Source organism: Schistocerca gregaria, chromosome 3 (assembly GCF_023897955.1).
Source record: "Schistocerca gregaria isolate iqSchGreg1 chromosome 3, iqSchGreg1.2, whole genome shotgun sequence".
NCBI lineage: Eukaryota > Metazoa > Arthropoda > Insecta > Orthoptera > Acrididae > Schistocerca > Schistocerca gregaria.
Window position 1 is genome coordinate 285,133,080 of NC_064922.1, and position 16,432 is coordinate 285,149,511.

General features: G+C 42.8%; 1 protein-coding gene and 1 non-coding gene across 3 annotated transcripts in view; both read left to right on the forward strand.

Annotated features, from left to right (window-relative positions):
* The window catches only part of LOC126353759 (transmembrane ascorbate-dependent reductase CYB561), an 898,705-nt gene that overhangs the window by 531,355 nt on the left and 350,918 nt on the right, over positions 1-16,432 (forward strand). The gene's annotated exons all lie outside the window — the stretch shown is intronic.
* On the forward strand, positions 4,492-4,565 carry Trnat-ugu (transfer RNA threonine (anticodon UGU)). The gene has a single exon. It is a non-coding gene; the product is annotated as a tRNA-Thr (tRNA).

The window sequence follows — 16,432 nt, forward strand, 5'->3', positions numbered from 1 at the left end:
TTGTGCAACGCACGAAGTAATGGCCGCTATCGACAGGGGATCTCAGGTTGATTCCGTATTTCTACATTTCCGGAAAGTTTTTGACACCGTTCCTCACCAGCGACTTCTATTCAAGCTGCGGGCCTATGGGGTATCGTATCAGTTGTGCGACTGGTTTCGTGATTTCCTGTCAGGAAGGTCGCAGTTCGTAGTTGATGTTGTTGTTGTCTTCAGTCCTGAGACTGGTTTGATGCAGCTCTCCATGCTACTCTATCCTGTGCAAGCTTCTTCATCTCCCAGTACTTACTGCAACCTACATCCTTCTGAATCTGCTTAGTGTATTCATCTCTTGGTCTCCCTCTACGATTTTTACCTTCCACGCTGCCCTCCAATGCTAAATTTGTGATCCCTTGATGCCTCAAAACATGTCCTACCAATCGATCTCTTCTTATAGTCAAGTTGTGCCACGAACTTCTCTTCTCCCCAATCCTATTCAATACCTCCTCATTAGTTACGTGATCTATCCACCTTATCTTCAGTATTCTTCTGTAGCACCACATTTCGAAAGCTTCTATTCTCTTCTTGTCAAACTAGTTATCGTCCATGTTTCACTTCCATACATGGCTACACTCCAAACAAATACTTTCAGAAACGACTTCCTGATACATAAATCTATATTCGATGTTAACAAATTTCTCTTCTTCAGAAACGCTTTCCTTGCCATTGCCAGTCTACATTTTATATCCTCTCTACTTCGACCATCATCAGTCGTTTTACTTCCTAAATAGCAAAACTCCTGTACTACTTTAAGTGTCTCATTTCCTAATCTAATTCCCTCAGCATCACCCGATTTAATTTGACTACATTCCATTATCCTCGTTTTGCTTTTGTTGATGTTCATCTTATATCCTCCTTTCAAGACACTGTCCATTCCGTTCAACTGCTCTTCCAAGTCCTTTGCCGTCTCTGACAGAATTACAATGTTATCGGCGAACCTCAAAGTTTTTACTTCTTCTCCATTAATTTTAATACCTACTCCAAATTTTTCTTTTGTTCCTTTACTGCTTGCTCAATATACAGATTGAATAACATCGGGGAGAGGCTACAACCCTGTCTCACTCCTTTCCCAACCACTACTTCCCTTTCATGCCCCTCGACTCTTATGACTGCCATCTGGTTTCTGTACAAATTGTAAATAGCCTTTCGCTCCCTCTATTTTACCCCTGCCACCTTTAGAATTTGAAAGAGAGTATTCCAGTCAACATTGTCAAAAGCTTTCTCTAAGTCTACAAATGCTAGAAAAGTAGGTTTGCCTTTTCTTAATCTTTCATCTAAGATAAGTGGTAAGGTCAGTATTGCCTCACGTGTTCCAACATTTCTACGGAATCCAAACTGATCCTCCCCGAGGTCCGCATCCACTAGTTTTTCCATTCGTCTGTAAAGAATTCGCGTTAGTATTTTGCAGCTATGATTTATTAAACTGATAGTTCGATAATTTTCACATCTGTCAACACCTGCTTTCTTTGGGATTGGAATTATTATATTCTTCTTGAAGTCTGAGGGTATTTAGTCTGTCTCATACATCTTGCTCACCAGCTGGTAGAGTTTTGTCATGACTGACTCTCCAAAGGCCGTCAGTAGTTCTAATGGAATGTTGTCTACTCCGGGGGCCTTGTTTCGACTCAGGTCTTTCAGTGCTCTGTCAACTCTTCCCGCAGTATCGTATCTCCCATTTCGTCTTCATCTACATCCTCTTCCATTTCCATAATATTGTCCTCAAGTACATCGCCCTTGTATAAACCTTCTATATACTCCTTCCACCTTTCTGCCTTCCGTTCTTTGCTTAGAACTGGGTTGCCATCTGAGCTCTTGATATTCATACACGTGGTTCTCTTCTCTCCAAAGCTCTCTAATTTTCCTGTAGGCAGTATCTATCTTACCCCTAGTGAGATAAGCTTCTACATCCTTACATTTGTCCTCTAGCCATCCCTGCTTAGCCATTTTGCACTTCCTGTCGATCTCATTTTTGAGACGTTTGTATTCCTTTTTGCCTGCTTCATTTACTGCATTTTTATATTTTCTCCTTTCATCAATTAAATTCAATATTTCTTCTGTTACCCAAGGATTTCTAGCAGCCCTCGTCTTTTTACCTACTTTATCCTCTGATGCCTTCACTACTTCATCCCTCAGAGCTACCCATTCTTCTTCTACTGTATTTCTTTCCCCTATTCCTGTCAATTGTTCCCTTATGCTCTCCCTGAATCTCTGTACAACCTCTGGTTCTTTCAGTTTATCCAGGTCCCATCTCCTTAAATTCCCACATTTTTGCAGTTTCTTCAGTTTTAATCTACAGGTCATAACCAGTTCGTAGTAATAGACGGAAAATCATCGAGTAAAACTGAAGTGATATCAGGTGTTCCCCAGGGAAGCGTCCTAGGACCTCTACTGTTCCTGATCTATATAAATGACATGGGTGACAATCTGAGTAGTTCTCTTAGGTTGTTCACAGATGATGCTGTAATTTACCGTCTAGTAAGGTCGTCCGGAGACCAGTATCAGTTGCAAAGCCATTTAGAAAAGATTGCTGTATGGTGTGGTAGGTGGCATTTGACGCTAAATAACGAAAAGTGTGAGGTGATCCACATCAGTTCCAAAGGAAATCCGTTGGAATTCGATTACTCCATAAATAGTACAATTCTCAAGGCTGTCAATTCAACTAAGTACTTGGGTGTTAAAATTACGAACAACTTCAGTTGGAAAGACCACATAGATAATATTGTGGGGAAGGCGAGCCAAAGGTTGCGTTTCATTAGCAGGACACTTAGAAGATTCAACAAGTCCACTAAAGAGACAGCTTACACTACACTCGTTCGTCCTCTGTTAGAATATTGCTGCGCGGTGTGGGATCCTCACAAGGTGGGATTGACGGAGGACATCGAAAGGGTGCAAATAAGGGCAGCTCGTTTTGTATCATCACGTAATAGGGAAGGGAGTGTGGCAGATATGATACGCGAGTTGGGATGGAAGTCATAAAGCAAAGACGTGTTTCGTCGCGGCGGGATCTATTTACGAAATTTCAGTCACCAACTTTCTCTTCCGAATGCGAAAATGTTTTGTTGAGCCCAACATACATAGGTAGGAATGATCATCAAAATAAAATAAGAGAAATCAGAGTTCGAACAGAAAGGTTTAGGTGTTCGTTTTTCCTGCGCGCTGTTCGGAAGTGGAATGGTAGAGAGATAGTATGATTGTGGTTCGATGAATCCTCTGCCAAGCACTTAAATGCGAATTGCAGAGTAATCATGTAGATGTAGATGTTGAAGTAGTGTGGAGTAGCAGAAATGAGAATAGCGAGAAACTTAACGTCAACTCTGGTGATAAGAAATAGACAAAGTTAAGGAATTCTGCTACCTTGGAAGGAAAATAACCCGTGGCAGACTGTAGTATCATTGCCACAGATACTACTACAACTCAGCGCTAACACAAGGTTGGCAGCCTGTCGTCTGCCGAGCACAGCGCACGCTAGTGGGCTGTGCAGCTCGAAGGAACTGGAGTGTGCCTCGTTCACTTCTTAGCTAGACTTCAACCTAGGCAGACGCACTTTCATAATCGGCCCTCAGCCAGTTCTGTAATGTTTGCATTGATTCTCTGGGGAGGGCTCATTAGTCTTAGTCCCTGAGAATATGTTATATTAGTTCATGGTATTCCATGTTACGAGATTGTCAGTTCATAGCCGCAGCAGCAGTCCTACAAACTGCTGAAGATAAGTAATTTCTTGTACTATGTGTTTTTTGAATAATAATCCTTCTCTTTGATAGTGTGCCGTACCGCATATTATTGCAACCTGGACTCCTTCAGCTCCTATCAACTCGGCCTCCTACTTATTTGCATTTAGTAACGAGCTGAAAACATCCACGCGTTTTGTGCCTCTAAACAGTGAGACACAATACAGACGAAGCAAGGAGGACATAAAAAGCAGACTAGCACAGGCAAAGAGGCATTCCGGGCTAAGAGAAGTCTCCTAGTATCAAACGTAGGTCTTAATCTGAGGAAAAAATAGCTGAGACTGTACATTTGGAGCACAGGATTTTCTGATAGTGAATCGTAAAAAATGGGAAAACCGGAACAGAAGAGATACGAAGCGCTTGAGACGTAGTACCAAAGAAGAATATTGAATATATTTACTAAGATGGTATCAGTTCTTTCGGACATATGTCAACGCCTGTAACGAGCTGTTGGTCACCGATAGTAAGAACAGATACCGTCTTAGTATATATATATATATATATATATATATATATATATATGGCTCACCGGCCACTTGACCATTTTCTTCCTCTGTGCGAATGCACAAACAGTGCCCGAACTCTTACGGGAATCGGCAACGCGCCGCGAGTAATGAGTATAATGGGCGGGGGCACTACGAATGTAGTGCGGGACAATACGTTGAGAATGTGGGTTTGGCGGGAGGCGTGACACAGATAAGTCCCTGCAGTTGCGCTATCCTCTGTGTCCTCGGTGGCTCAGATGGATAGAGCGTCTGCCATGTAAGCAGGAGATCCCGGGTTCGAGTCCCGGTCGGGGCACACATTTTCATCTGTCCCTGTTGACGTATATCAACGCCTGTAAGCAGCTAAGGGTGTTCATTTCATTGTAAGAATATTGAACATCAGGTGGACTGATAAAATAAAGAACGACGACCATCCCTTGAGAATCAGCGAAGAAATGAACAATCGAAAACATTGACAAAAACAAGGGACACGATAATAAAACGTGTGTTAAGACATAATGGAATAACTTCCGTTATACTAGAGAGAACTGTCGAGGGTAAAAGCCTAGGGTAAGACAGAGATTGGGATACAGCCTGGAAATAATTGAGGTCGTTGGATACGAGTTCTGCTCTGATGATAAAAATGTTTGATTTGTGAGGTGCTCAGCTGCATGGTCATCAGAGCCCGTACAGAGTCCCAATTTTGACACAGCCCAATTTTTGCATGGTCCAATCTGGCCACTCTCACGAATGATGATGATGAGGAGGAGGACACCACAACACCCAGAACGTCTGAAAACGTCTGCACACTTACTCGCTGCACCGTACTCTGACATGCACTAACACACCTCTGCTTATAATGCTGCCAGCGCCACCGTGCCACGACCGCAGGTCAAATGCACCGCAAGGTCATACTTCGAAGAGACTTAAACCCGCAAACGGCCCACCAGCGAGTCACTTGGCTCTCTGCTATCGTTGGATTGTCCAGACTGTATGGTATATAAGGCTGAGAGTGGTAAATAACATTAATGGTTGTCTCTCATCTTTTAAGGTATCTCGAGAGTTGAAGAAAGTTAAGCAGAGAAATAGCGAAAGAGAAGAAGCGAAAGCTCGGCAGATGACAATTCGTTCAAATGGCTCTGAGCACTATGGAACTTAACTTCTGAGGTCATCAGTCCCCTAGGATTTAGATCTACTTAAACCTAACTAACCTAAGGACATCACACACATCCATGCCCGAGGCAGGATTCGAACTGTGACCGTAGCGGTCATGCGGTTCCAGACTGAAGCGCCTAGAAGCGCTCGGCCACCCTGGCCGGCGATGACAATTACAAAAGCACGTGGTCTTATGTCGGTGCAATGAAATCTGTTATTCAGGGAATGGCTACCTGTGTTCCCACACAAAACAATTTGCTACGTGTAACCTTTTCTTCAAAATCTGCCGTCAAATAGCTATGTATAAGTACTGTCAAGAAAAATCATTTGTAGTAGTTTAAAATAATGTCTGAGTTTTATCTCTCACGGTTTTTATTTTTTAATCAGAAAAAATATATTTTTTGTCTCCACCATCGTCGGGTACGATATGTCATTTGTTGTCCCTAATGTATAATACCACTTTCAAAATACTGTTGTAATGCGTGTCTGTTCATCCATAAATATTTTTTTATGAAGAGAGATGAATTATCAATATCAGGCGGATACAAATTAACAGCCCAGAATATTAAGGGAAGTCGAAGGTACTGATGCTTGGGAAGAGGCTACCGATGACATGACAGTGTCACGACAATGTTAAAGAGCTGACTAGGAAGAAAAGTTAAAAACAAAGGGGAAAATGAAGAAGAAGACGACCTGGTAGCAACAGCTGCACTCCCAGCTTTAGCCGAAAGGAATACCTGACGAATATGACAGTTTTGCAGAGTAGACTTTCAGTATTACACACACTGCGCTCTGATGCTGTTAGAAGAAAACTGAAGAGTCAAACAAGGGAAGCTATTATTCGTGCGTCCAACGAGATTGACAAATAGACTTTGATGCGTCCTATACAGGAGCTAACACTTCTTTTCACACGTTTTCCTTCTTTTTCTACAAACAGTTATTATAAAAGCAGCGGCAACTTGCTTCTCACACGAACTCATTACGAGGACATTCCACCAGTGACTGCAAAATCTTTGAAACGGACGCAGACTGGAAGACACTAGAACGAGTTTTTCCTCTAGTGATGTAGCGTGGTACTCTCTAGCGTAAATGGTTCAAATGGGTCAAATGGCGTCTGAGCACTATGGGACTTCACTTCTGAGGTCATCAGTCCCCTAGAACTTAGAACTACTTAAACCCAACTAACCTAAGGACATCACACACATCCATGCGCGAGGCAGGATTCGAACCTGCGACCGTAGAGGTCACGCGGTTCCAGACTGTAGCGCCTAGAACCGCTCGGCCACTCCGGCCGGCAGAGCGTAAATCCACCAAGAATAACTGTGAAGTGGGCATGGTGCTGAGAGGGACTCTCAGGTGATTTGCTGTCCCGAATCATCACAAGAGGATACGGGACACAGCTGTCCATGTTGTCTCACAAGGGGAGGCCACGACGTTTGGAACGCAGATTTACTGTACTCTCGTAGTACTCCATTAGGACAACATAATGTGTTCAGTAGCGCGTACTTCTCAAGCCTTATTGAGAGAATCGCAAGATAATTTCCGTTGTCAAATATATACCTGTGCGTGGCTATTTTCACTGTGGCGCCGAGTGATTAGCGTTCAAGCCCCGTAATCGCTGAATCGAGTCCCGTTCGTCAGTTTTTTTTTTATTTTCAACACAGTCATTTTCTTTACTACTTATATTACAATTGATATAATGGGAAAAATACGCGTAATCGGATGACCTTTTATTAAATTTACAATGTTGTTTGGCAGTCTACAAATTTCTACTATCACAAATAATATATTATTCATAACTATCGACTAACAAACCACCAAACGCATTTTGTGATACTGAAAATGTAGGCTTGTCCGTGTCCTCTAAATTGTTCGTATTTAATCGAAAGAGAACGAGAAATTGCTTCTCGCGAAGACGCTATTAAAATACACTCAATACTACATGACCAATCATCAGCGCCGATATTTAAGGAAATACTGCGTTATGCGTGGTTCGCTTCCAAATTATCGGCTGAAACAGAGGTTTTTGAAAATGTTAATGAAGTTTGTTTTTCCATGGAAAACCTCAAAAGACTTTGCGTGTGCGGAAACATAGCATTTATTCAATGCAGCTGGTGCCGCTTAACTTCATGTTTTCCATGTTTTTACGAAAAATACCATCCTGTAACTTATACTCGTGATGTCGAAAGCGACGATTAGTTATACATCTTTCGAAAGCCGTCTATGCCGGTCAAAACTTGGAGGTAACAAGTCGTTTCGGGCTCCTTCCAGGTATAAGGGATTTCCCAAATCGCGGACAAGCATATATCTTTAGTATCACTTTATGCGTTTGGTCGTTTACTAGTCAATAGCTATGAATATTATATTATTTGTCATAACAAAAATTTGTACACTGCCAAATAACATTGTAAATTTAATAAAAGTTCATCCGATTACACGCATTTTTCCCATTATATCAATTGTATTATAAATAGTGAAGAAAATGATTGTGTTAAAAAAAACTGACGAATGGGACTCGATCCAGTGATTACGTGGCTTAAACGCTAACCACTCGGCGGCACAGTAAAAATGGCCACGCACAGGTATATACTTGACCACCGAAATTATCTAGCGATTTTCTCAATAAGGCTTGATAAGTACGCGCTACTGGACACATTTTGTTGTCCTAATGGAGTACTACGAGTGTACGAAGTTTGAAGTAAATCCGCGTTCCAAACGTCGTGGCCTCCGCTTGTAAGATTCTGATATACAGTCTACTTGTAACCTCTGACAGCAAAATTCGTCATCGGAAAAAAACTGGAGACGCCAATTTTTTATCGAACATTTTCTGATATAGCTTCGTCCACACTCGCAAGACGATTGATGAGGTGCTCCGGGAAGCAAATAACCTGGCAGAGTCACGAAGACGTGGACAACCTAGAGACATGGCCTTCATTCACGAATACCTAACCATTTTTTCTGTCGCAGCTACTGTGGTGCGAAACCTAGTGAACGAAACAAAAATATTTTGATTCCTTGCAAAGGAGGAAAAACGTAGTAGAGAAACTTTAATTTGTCTCTAAGTTCTTTTGTCTTGTGTGACGTATAAATGTGTTAATCGAATCTGCATGTTATTTCATGCTGCCCTCTAACAAAATTGATGGATCTGATATACAAATAGTTATTTTATCGAGTCTCCTTGTTTCAGTATTTTCCATGCATATTGCCAGAGCAGTTTCCGGAAATTCGCTGCCTCGTTTTCTCTTGTTTTCGTAATGCGTTTTGACAAGCAGCGAAATTCAGAGTTCTGTAAGCTGAGTGCGTGTTGTTTCATCGGCGCGGTTAGTAATTTCCGCTGCGCATTTCCCAAGTGCTTTATTGTACACGCGGTGCAGACAGATATTGGAAATTGTTTGTGGCATTCCGCAAGTTGGTGAATCCAGGGCTTGCCACTCGGTCGGGAAAAGTTGAGAGTGTATTTGGTGCGTGAGCAGGTACTAGAACTGGCGGGCAGTTGTAATTGCAAAGAAATCCGCAGCGGATGTGCTTTATTCCAAGAAATGTCTTAGGTGCTAACTATACTTGACGCACATGGAGGGGAGAACAAAGTGAGGTGCTTGTGTTTGTGTTAAGTAAACTAACGGCAAGATATAGTCAGTACCTTCTCAGTGTGAGGTTAATGGTAAGGGTACCGACCACAGTGCCACCAAAACTGAGTTGCTCAACACGATTTAGCGTATTTCTTTCACCACAGCAAATACAGTAAACATTCTAGAGTTCGAATCAAGAACATTTGCCAACATGGCTGATTTAGAAGTAGGTTCCTTCAGTGTAGCGAGGCAACTTAATTCATTTAATAGACGTCCAGACTGTAAACCAATTAGGTTCCCTCCACAGAATGCTGATGAAACAGCTTGATTCTTAGCAAACATGTAAAACAGCACGATCGATGAATGATTTGTATCCAAGCATTGGAACGTTGCACACCAATACACAAAAAAGGAAACAGTCCGTTGAATTATAGACCCGTAACGTTTACACCAGTTCGCATTTGGGATCTGCAACACATACGTACAACAACATTATGAAAAAAACGATCTATTGACGTAGAGTCAGCACGTATTCACTAGAATTCGTTCTTATGAAATAAACCTTGCTCTTTATTCATACGGAGTAATGTGCACTATCGGCAGGGTATCTCAATTGATTTCATATTTTTAGAGTTACAGAGGGCTGTTGACATCGTTCCTCAGAAGCGGCTATTAATGAAATTGTGTGTCAATGGAGTATCCGCTGATATATGCGACTGAATTCGCAGTAGTTATCGGGAAGTCACATAATGAAACAGAAGTGATATATGGGGTTCTCCAAAGAAGTTCTATAGGTCATCTGCTCTTCTTAATGTAAATAAACCGTTTAGGAGACAGTCTGAGCAGCTATCTTAGATTGTTTGGAGATGAGGCTGTCGTTTACTTTCTACGAATGTCATCAGAAAAACAAAACAAATTATAAAATGGTTTAGCCAAGAATCAGTATGGTGCGAAAAGTGGCAGTTAAAACGAAAGAAAAGGTGAATTTTCAACTTCTCGAGGCGTAATGAATAGCCCATTAAATTTCGAGCAAGCAGCCGCACAAATAAAATTTCCTCCACTGTTATTTCGGCTGCGTATCGTCGGCGTATCGCCGGACGGAAATATCAGGGGAGAAAATTTTATTTGCGCTGCTGCATGCCCGAAATTTAATGTGCTAAAGGAAAGGCGTTAGCTCGTCCGTAAGAGTACTTAAAAAACGCTCGCTAAATTTCGGTTACAATATAAATCACACAAATTTAAATGTTGCTGAATCAACTAAATACCTAGGGATTAAAATTGCGAACAACTTGAACTGAAGCCTTCACACAGAAAATGTTGCAAGGAAGACGGATTAAAGATTATGTTTATTGTCTAAACACCCAGAAGATGCGACAGAAAGACTGCTTATACTACGCTTCTCAATCTTCTTCTGGAGTATTGCTGCACAATATGGGATCCTTACCACATAGGATTTACAAAGTCCATCGAAAAATGTCAAAGAAGTTAAGCTCGCGAAATGGGGGGAGGCTGTATCACGGACATGGAACGCCAGTTGGTATGTCAATCATTAAAAACAATGGTTTTTTGAGCTGCGAGGAGACATTTTCGCGAAATTCCACTCACCAACTTTCTCCTCCGCATGTCAAAACATTTAGTTGATTTCCGCCACTTAGAGAGATATGAAGACTATGACAGAACAAAAGAAATTTGAGCTCACACGGAAGGATTTGTGTGATCATTTAATTCACATGCTATTCGAGAGTGGAACGGTAGAGGAATAGCATAGAAGTGCTGCTACACTGCCTCCTCCCAATTCTTAAATGTTAAATTGGAAGTAAGTATGTAGAAGGAGATGTAGTTGTAGAGATAGGTTGCACACGAGGCCCACGATACAGACAGACCATAGCGCGTACTGAAGGTATTACGAGCGCCAGCAGCCCTTTCCGGCGGGGAACATGTAAGCTCTCGACAGCACACGAAAAATTTAAGACGTTTAGTGGGTAACTGACCAATTAAATACAAGGCTATTCATACACTACTGGCCATTAAAATTGCTACACCACGAAGGTGACGTGCTACAGACGCGAAATTTAACAGACAGGAAGAAGATGCGGCGATGTGCAAATGATCAGCTTTTCAGAGCATTCACACAAGGTTGGAGCCGGTGGCGACACCTACAAAGTGTTGATATCAAGAAAGTTTCCCACCGATTTCCCATACACAAACAGCAGTTGACCGGCGTTGCCTGGTGAACGTTGTTGTGATGCCTCGTGTAAGGAGGAGAAATGCGTACCATCACGTTCCCGACTTTAATAAATCTCAGATTGTAGCCTGTCGCCATTGCGATTTATTGTATCGCGACATTGCTTCTGGCGTTGGTCGAGATCCAATGACTGTTAGCAGAATATGGAATCGGTGCGTTCAGGAGGGTACTACGGAACGCCTTGCTGGATCCCAACAGCCTCGTATCGCTAGCAGTCGAGATGACAGGCATCTTATCCGCATGGCTGTAACAGATCGTGCAGCATCGTCTCGATCCCTGAGTCAACAGATGGGGACTACAATCATCTCCACGAACAGTTCGACGACGTTTGCAGCAGCATGGACTATCAGCTCGGAGATCATGGCTGCGGTTATCCTTGACGCTGCATCACAGACAGGAGCGCCTGCGATGGTTTACTCAACGTCGAACCTGGGTGCACGAAAGGCAAAACGTCATTTTTTCGGATGAGTCCAGGTTCTGTGAACAGCATCATGATGGTCGCATCCGGGTTTAGCGACATCGAGGTGAACGCACATTGGAAGCGTGTATTCGTCATCGTCATACTGGCGTATCACACGGCGTGATGGTATGGGGTGCCATTGGTTACAAGTCTCGGTCACCTCTTGTTCGCATTGAGGGCACTTTGAACAGTGGACGTTACATTTCAGATGTGTTAAGACCCGTGGCTCTACCCTTCATTCGATCCCTGCGAAACCCTACATTTCTGCAGGATAATGCACGACCGCATGTTGCAGGTCCTGTGCGGGCCTTTCTGGATACAGAAAATGTTCGACTGCTGTCCTGGCCAGCACATTCTCCAGATCTCTCACCAATTGAAAACGTCAGGTGAATGGTGGCCGAGCAACTGGCTCGTCACAATACGCCAGTCACTACTCTTGATGAACTGTGGTATCGTGTTGAAGCTGAATGGGGAGCTGTGCCTGTACACGCCATCCAAGCTCTGTTTGACTCAATGCCCAGGCGTATCAAGGCCGTTATCACGGCCAGAGGATATATGCACACAAACTGCGTGAAAATGTAATTACATGTCAGTTCTAGTATAATATATTTTTTCCAATGAGTTCCCGTTTATGATCTGCATTTCTTCTTGGTGTAGCAATTTTAACGGCCAGTAGTGTAAAAATGAACAGATTTCAAACATTTATTTTTTCAAAACTACAAAAGGTATAAACACTATTCTAACGTTCTTGAAAAGAGGAAAAATCAAATTTTTGTGCGTACAATGTGAGCACCATGTGTTACACGAAAAATATCAAAACGGTGGCTCATTTCCTGCAACACACTACGCAGTTAACCGCTCGTCATCGAATTCAACCAATGCGTTGTCGCAGACTTTCAATAGGGGGGAAAAAACGCTGTCTATTACGTAACCCCGCAGATAAATATTTCTAGATGCGAGGTCTGGAGACCTGGGAGGCAACCGGAGATGAACTTCGTCTTCTGCTCCTCCTCCAATTCAACGTCCTGGAATGGTGTCATTCAGGTAATGTCAGACGTGTTTAGAGAATTCCTATGTCTCCATATCTCAGACTTCGTGATTTTTATGTGTGGGGTTACATAAAACACCACGTTTTTATCCCCGCTATGCCTGACACTATTGAAAGTCTGCGAAATCGTACTGTTGAAACTGTGAATTCGCTAACAAGAGACTAGCTGCATCGTGTGTGGTAGGAAACGAGCCAGCATTCTCATATTTGTCGTATAATACATGGTGCTCACACTGAATGCATAAAAATTTGAACTTTACAGGAACATTGGAATTATGTTTCTATCTTTTTCAGTTTGGAAGCAATAAATGTTAGAAATCCTTCCCTTTTTTGGAGCCACGTGCTCACGAAGTTTGGCGGACAGACCTACTAGTGTAACGCCACAAGTTTGTTTCAGAGTCCAGGTGTATCGTTGGCCCCAGGTGCACAACGGCAGTCTTCAAGAAGGGTCGTCGAGCAGATGCGCAAAACTGTAGACCTATATCTCTGACGTCGATCTGTTGCAGAATTTAGAACATGTTTTTTGCTCACGTATCATGTCGTTTCTGGAAACCCAGAATCTACTCAGTAGGAATTAACATGGATTCAGGAAACAGCGATCGTGTGAAACCCAACACACTTTATCTGTTCATGAGACCCAGAAAATATTAGATGCAGGCTCCCAGGTAGATGCTATTTTCCTCGACTTCCGGAAGGCGTTCGATACAGTCGCCTGATAAACAAAGTAAGAGCCTACGGAACATAAGACCAGCCGTGCGGCTGGATTGAAGAGTTTTTAGCAAACAGAACACAGCATATTGTTCTCAATGGAGAGACGTCTACAGACGTTAAAGTAACCTCTGGCGTGCCACACGGGAGTGTTATGGGACCATTGCTTTTCACAGTATATATAAGTGACCTAGTAGATAGAGTCGTAAGTTCCATGTAGATTTTCGCGGATGATGCTGTAGTATACAGAGAAGTTGCAGCATTAGAAAATTGGAGTGAAATTCAGGAAGATCTGCAGCGGATAGGCACTTGGTGCAGGGAGTGGCAACTGACCCTTAACATAGATACTTGGTGCAGGGAGTAGCAACTGACCATTAACATAGACAAATGTAATGTATTGCGAATACATAGAAAGAAGGATCCTTTATTGTATGATTATATGATAGCGGAACAAACACTGGTAGCAGTTTCTTCTGTAAAATATCTGGGAGTATGCGGGCGAAACGATTTGAAGTGGGATGATCATTTAAAATCAATTGTTGGTAAGGCGGGTACCAGGTTGAGATTCATTGGGAGAATCCTTAGAAAATGTAGACCATCAACAAAGGAGGTGGCTTACAAAACACTCGTTCGACCAATACTTGAGTATTGATCATCAGTGTGGCATCCGTACCAGATAGGGTTGACAGAGGAGATAGAGAGGATCCAATGAAGAGCGGCGCGTTTCGTCAGAGGGTTATTTGGTAAGCGTGATAGCGTTACGGAGATGTTTAGCAAACTCAAGTGGCAGACTATGCAAGAGAGGCGCTCTGCATCGCGGTGTAGCTTGCTTGTCCAGGTTTCGAGAGGGTGCGTTTCTGGATGAGGTATCGAATATAAAGCTTCCACCTACTTATACCTCCCGAGGAGATCACGAATGTAAAATGAGAGAGATTCGAGCGCTCGTGGAGGCTTTCCGGCAGTTGTTCTTCCCGCGAACCACACACGACTGGAACAGGAAAGGGAGGTAATGACAGTGGCACGTTAAGTGCCCTCCGCCACACACCGTTGGGTGGCTTACGGAGTATGAATGTAGATCTATTAGATGTATATCACTGATGGCTTGCCCAGATAACTGAATACAGTAGTCTTCACCAGATGTCTGATCTTCATTGCATTTCAGAAATGGGAGTGCTTATTTCACTGCCTACTCCTTTTGAAAGAAAAGGTAAATCTCTGTATTCTGTCCCTGTTAAGCTAATCAAGACTGTTTGACCGCCGTATCATCCTGTGCCAAATGGGGCCATTGGATGCGGTATGGAGAAAGTGAGCACATCGCTCTTCCAGCAGTTGTTGGCTTTCTAGACTTTGGAGTCGCTACTTCTCGCTCCATTAGCTCCTTAGGTGTTAACACGAGGCTGAGTGCACCGTGTTTCAGTCACCGCGCGAAGGATAAATCCCTGGCAGTAGTGTGCGTTTGCAGAATAATGCGGTCAGTAGATGAGCAATTGGAATTGCACGCATGGGGAGGATGGTAGTGGTGGGGTTGTGGTCAGGCGCTGTAGGGGAAATGCTGAGAGCTGGAGGGGAAGTGCCATTCTAAACTGAACACTACGCTAATATGCAAATGTCGGTGGAGCCTCTTCACACCCAAACTTGCATAGTGACCATCCACCTCTGCTTGGTTGGTATCTAGAAAGAATTCCGCTGAAATTCCGACAAAAGCAGCGATCTATTGTCGCGTGGCTTTTTAACCGATTCCAACATTCAGAGAAGCGTCATGAGTGGCGTATTTTGAGTGAAACCTATAATCCTCTTGTTGCCATGTTAAAATATGCTTCTTTCGCCAAAGTACAGCGGAGTTTACACAGTCACCCAAAGTCACCTCAGTAAGATGTTATGCACACTCAGCTGCGAGAGAATTCTAAAACAGTGGCTCATTAATTTTGTTAAGTGACAAACTGAGGAAAAGTAAGATCAGTAGCTGAGCACATCCAGGGTACAAAAACAAACGTATGTCGCCGGCCGGAGTGGCCGAGCGGTTCTAGGCACTACAGTCTGGAACCGCGCGAGCGCTACGGTCGCCGGTTCGAATTCTGCCTTGGGCATGGATGTGTGTGATGTCCTTAGGTTAGTTATGTTTAATTAGTTCTAGTTCTAGGGGACTGATGATCTCAGCAGTTAAGTCCCATAGTGCTCGGAGCCATTTGAACAAACGTATAATTTCTTCACTTATGCTGCTTCAAAACCCACAGCATTTCTCATTTAACTAGCTATCGACAGCCCTTAAAAATTACATTCTTTCATCGAAAAAGTCCGTAGTTCGTGGAGTAACACGAAATATAATGAAGTATTGCGTAATAATAACCATTTCGTGAAATACTCCCCTATTATTTGCCAAAATTTCATTTCGATATCTCACACCGTTTTTTAAGTCCTAGCAGAAAGCAGAACTTTGTAGATAAGCGCTATTAGCTGGAGCAGGAAAAAGCCAATAAAGTACTTTCTGTTTTTCTCCTTAGGTTTATTGGCTGGAAATGTTGAAAAAATTTCGTGGAGCAACTTGGGGCTGACAGCCTGAGGGAAGTCAATCGGGTGTTGAAGTCGTGGGCTCCGTGCGCGGAATTATTGTATCGAGAATATTGGTGATTTGTGTGCTCAGAGATTCAATGATCCACGATCCATGGAATATTTCCTGCTGTAGAAAAACTGATAGATCTGGTAAACACGTTTCCTGTTGGCAGGTGTCGTTTGTTCAGTGATTTTCCGGTATTTGCAAGCAAGTGTGCGTTGTAGAGCTTGTTCAAGTAGTTGGTGGAAATAGGCCTTTATCAAATCGTTGGCGTTAGGTAACAGCAGATGGTGTTTAACAAAAGTCAGTCTCTTGGCAAGGTTTAATTGAAGCCAATAAAATTCATTTTTTCTGCGGTTAATTTGCAGTTTGGTGATGACGTGTCTCTCGGCCCGTTGACTTTGAACTGTATTCATACTTTCTTTATTGTGGAGATTGTCAGTGGGC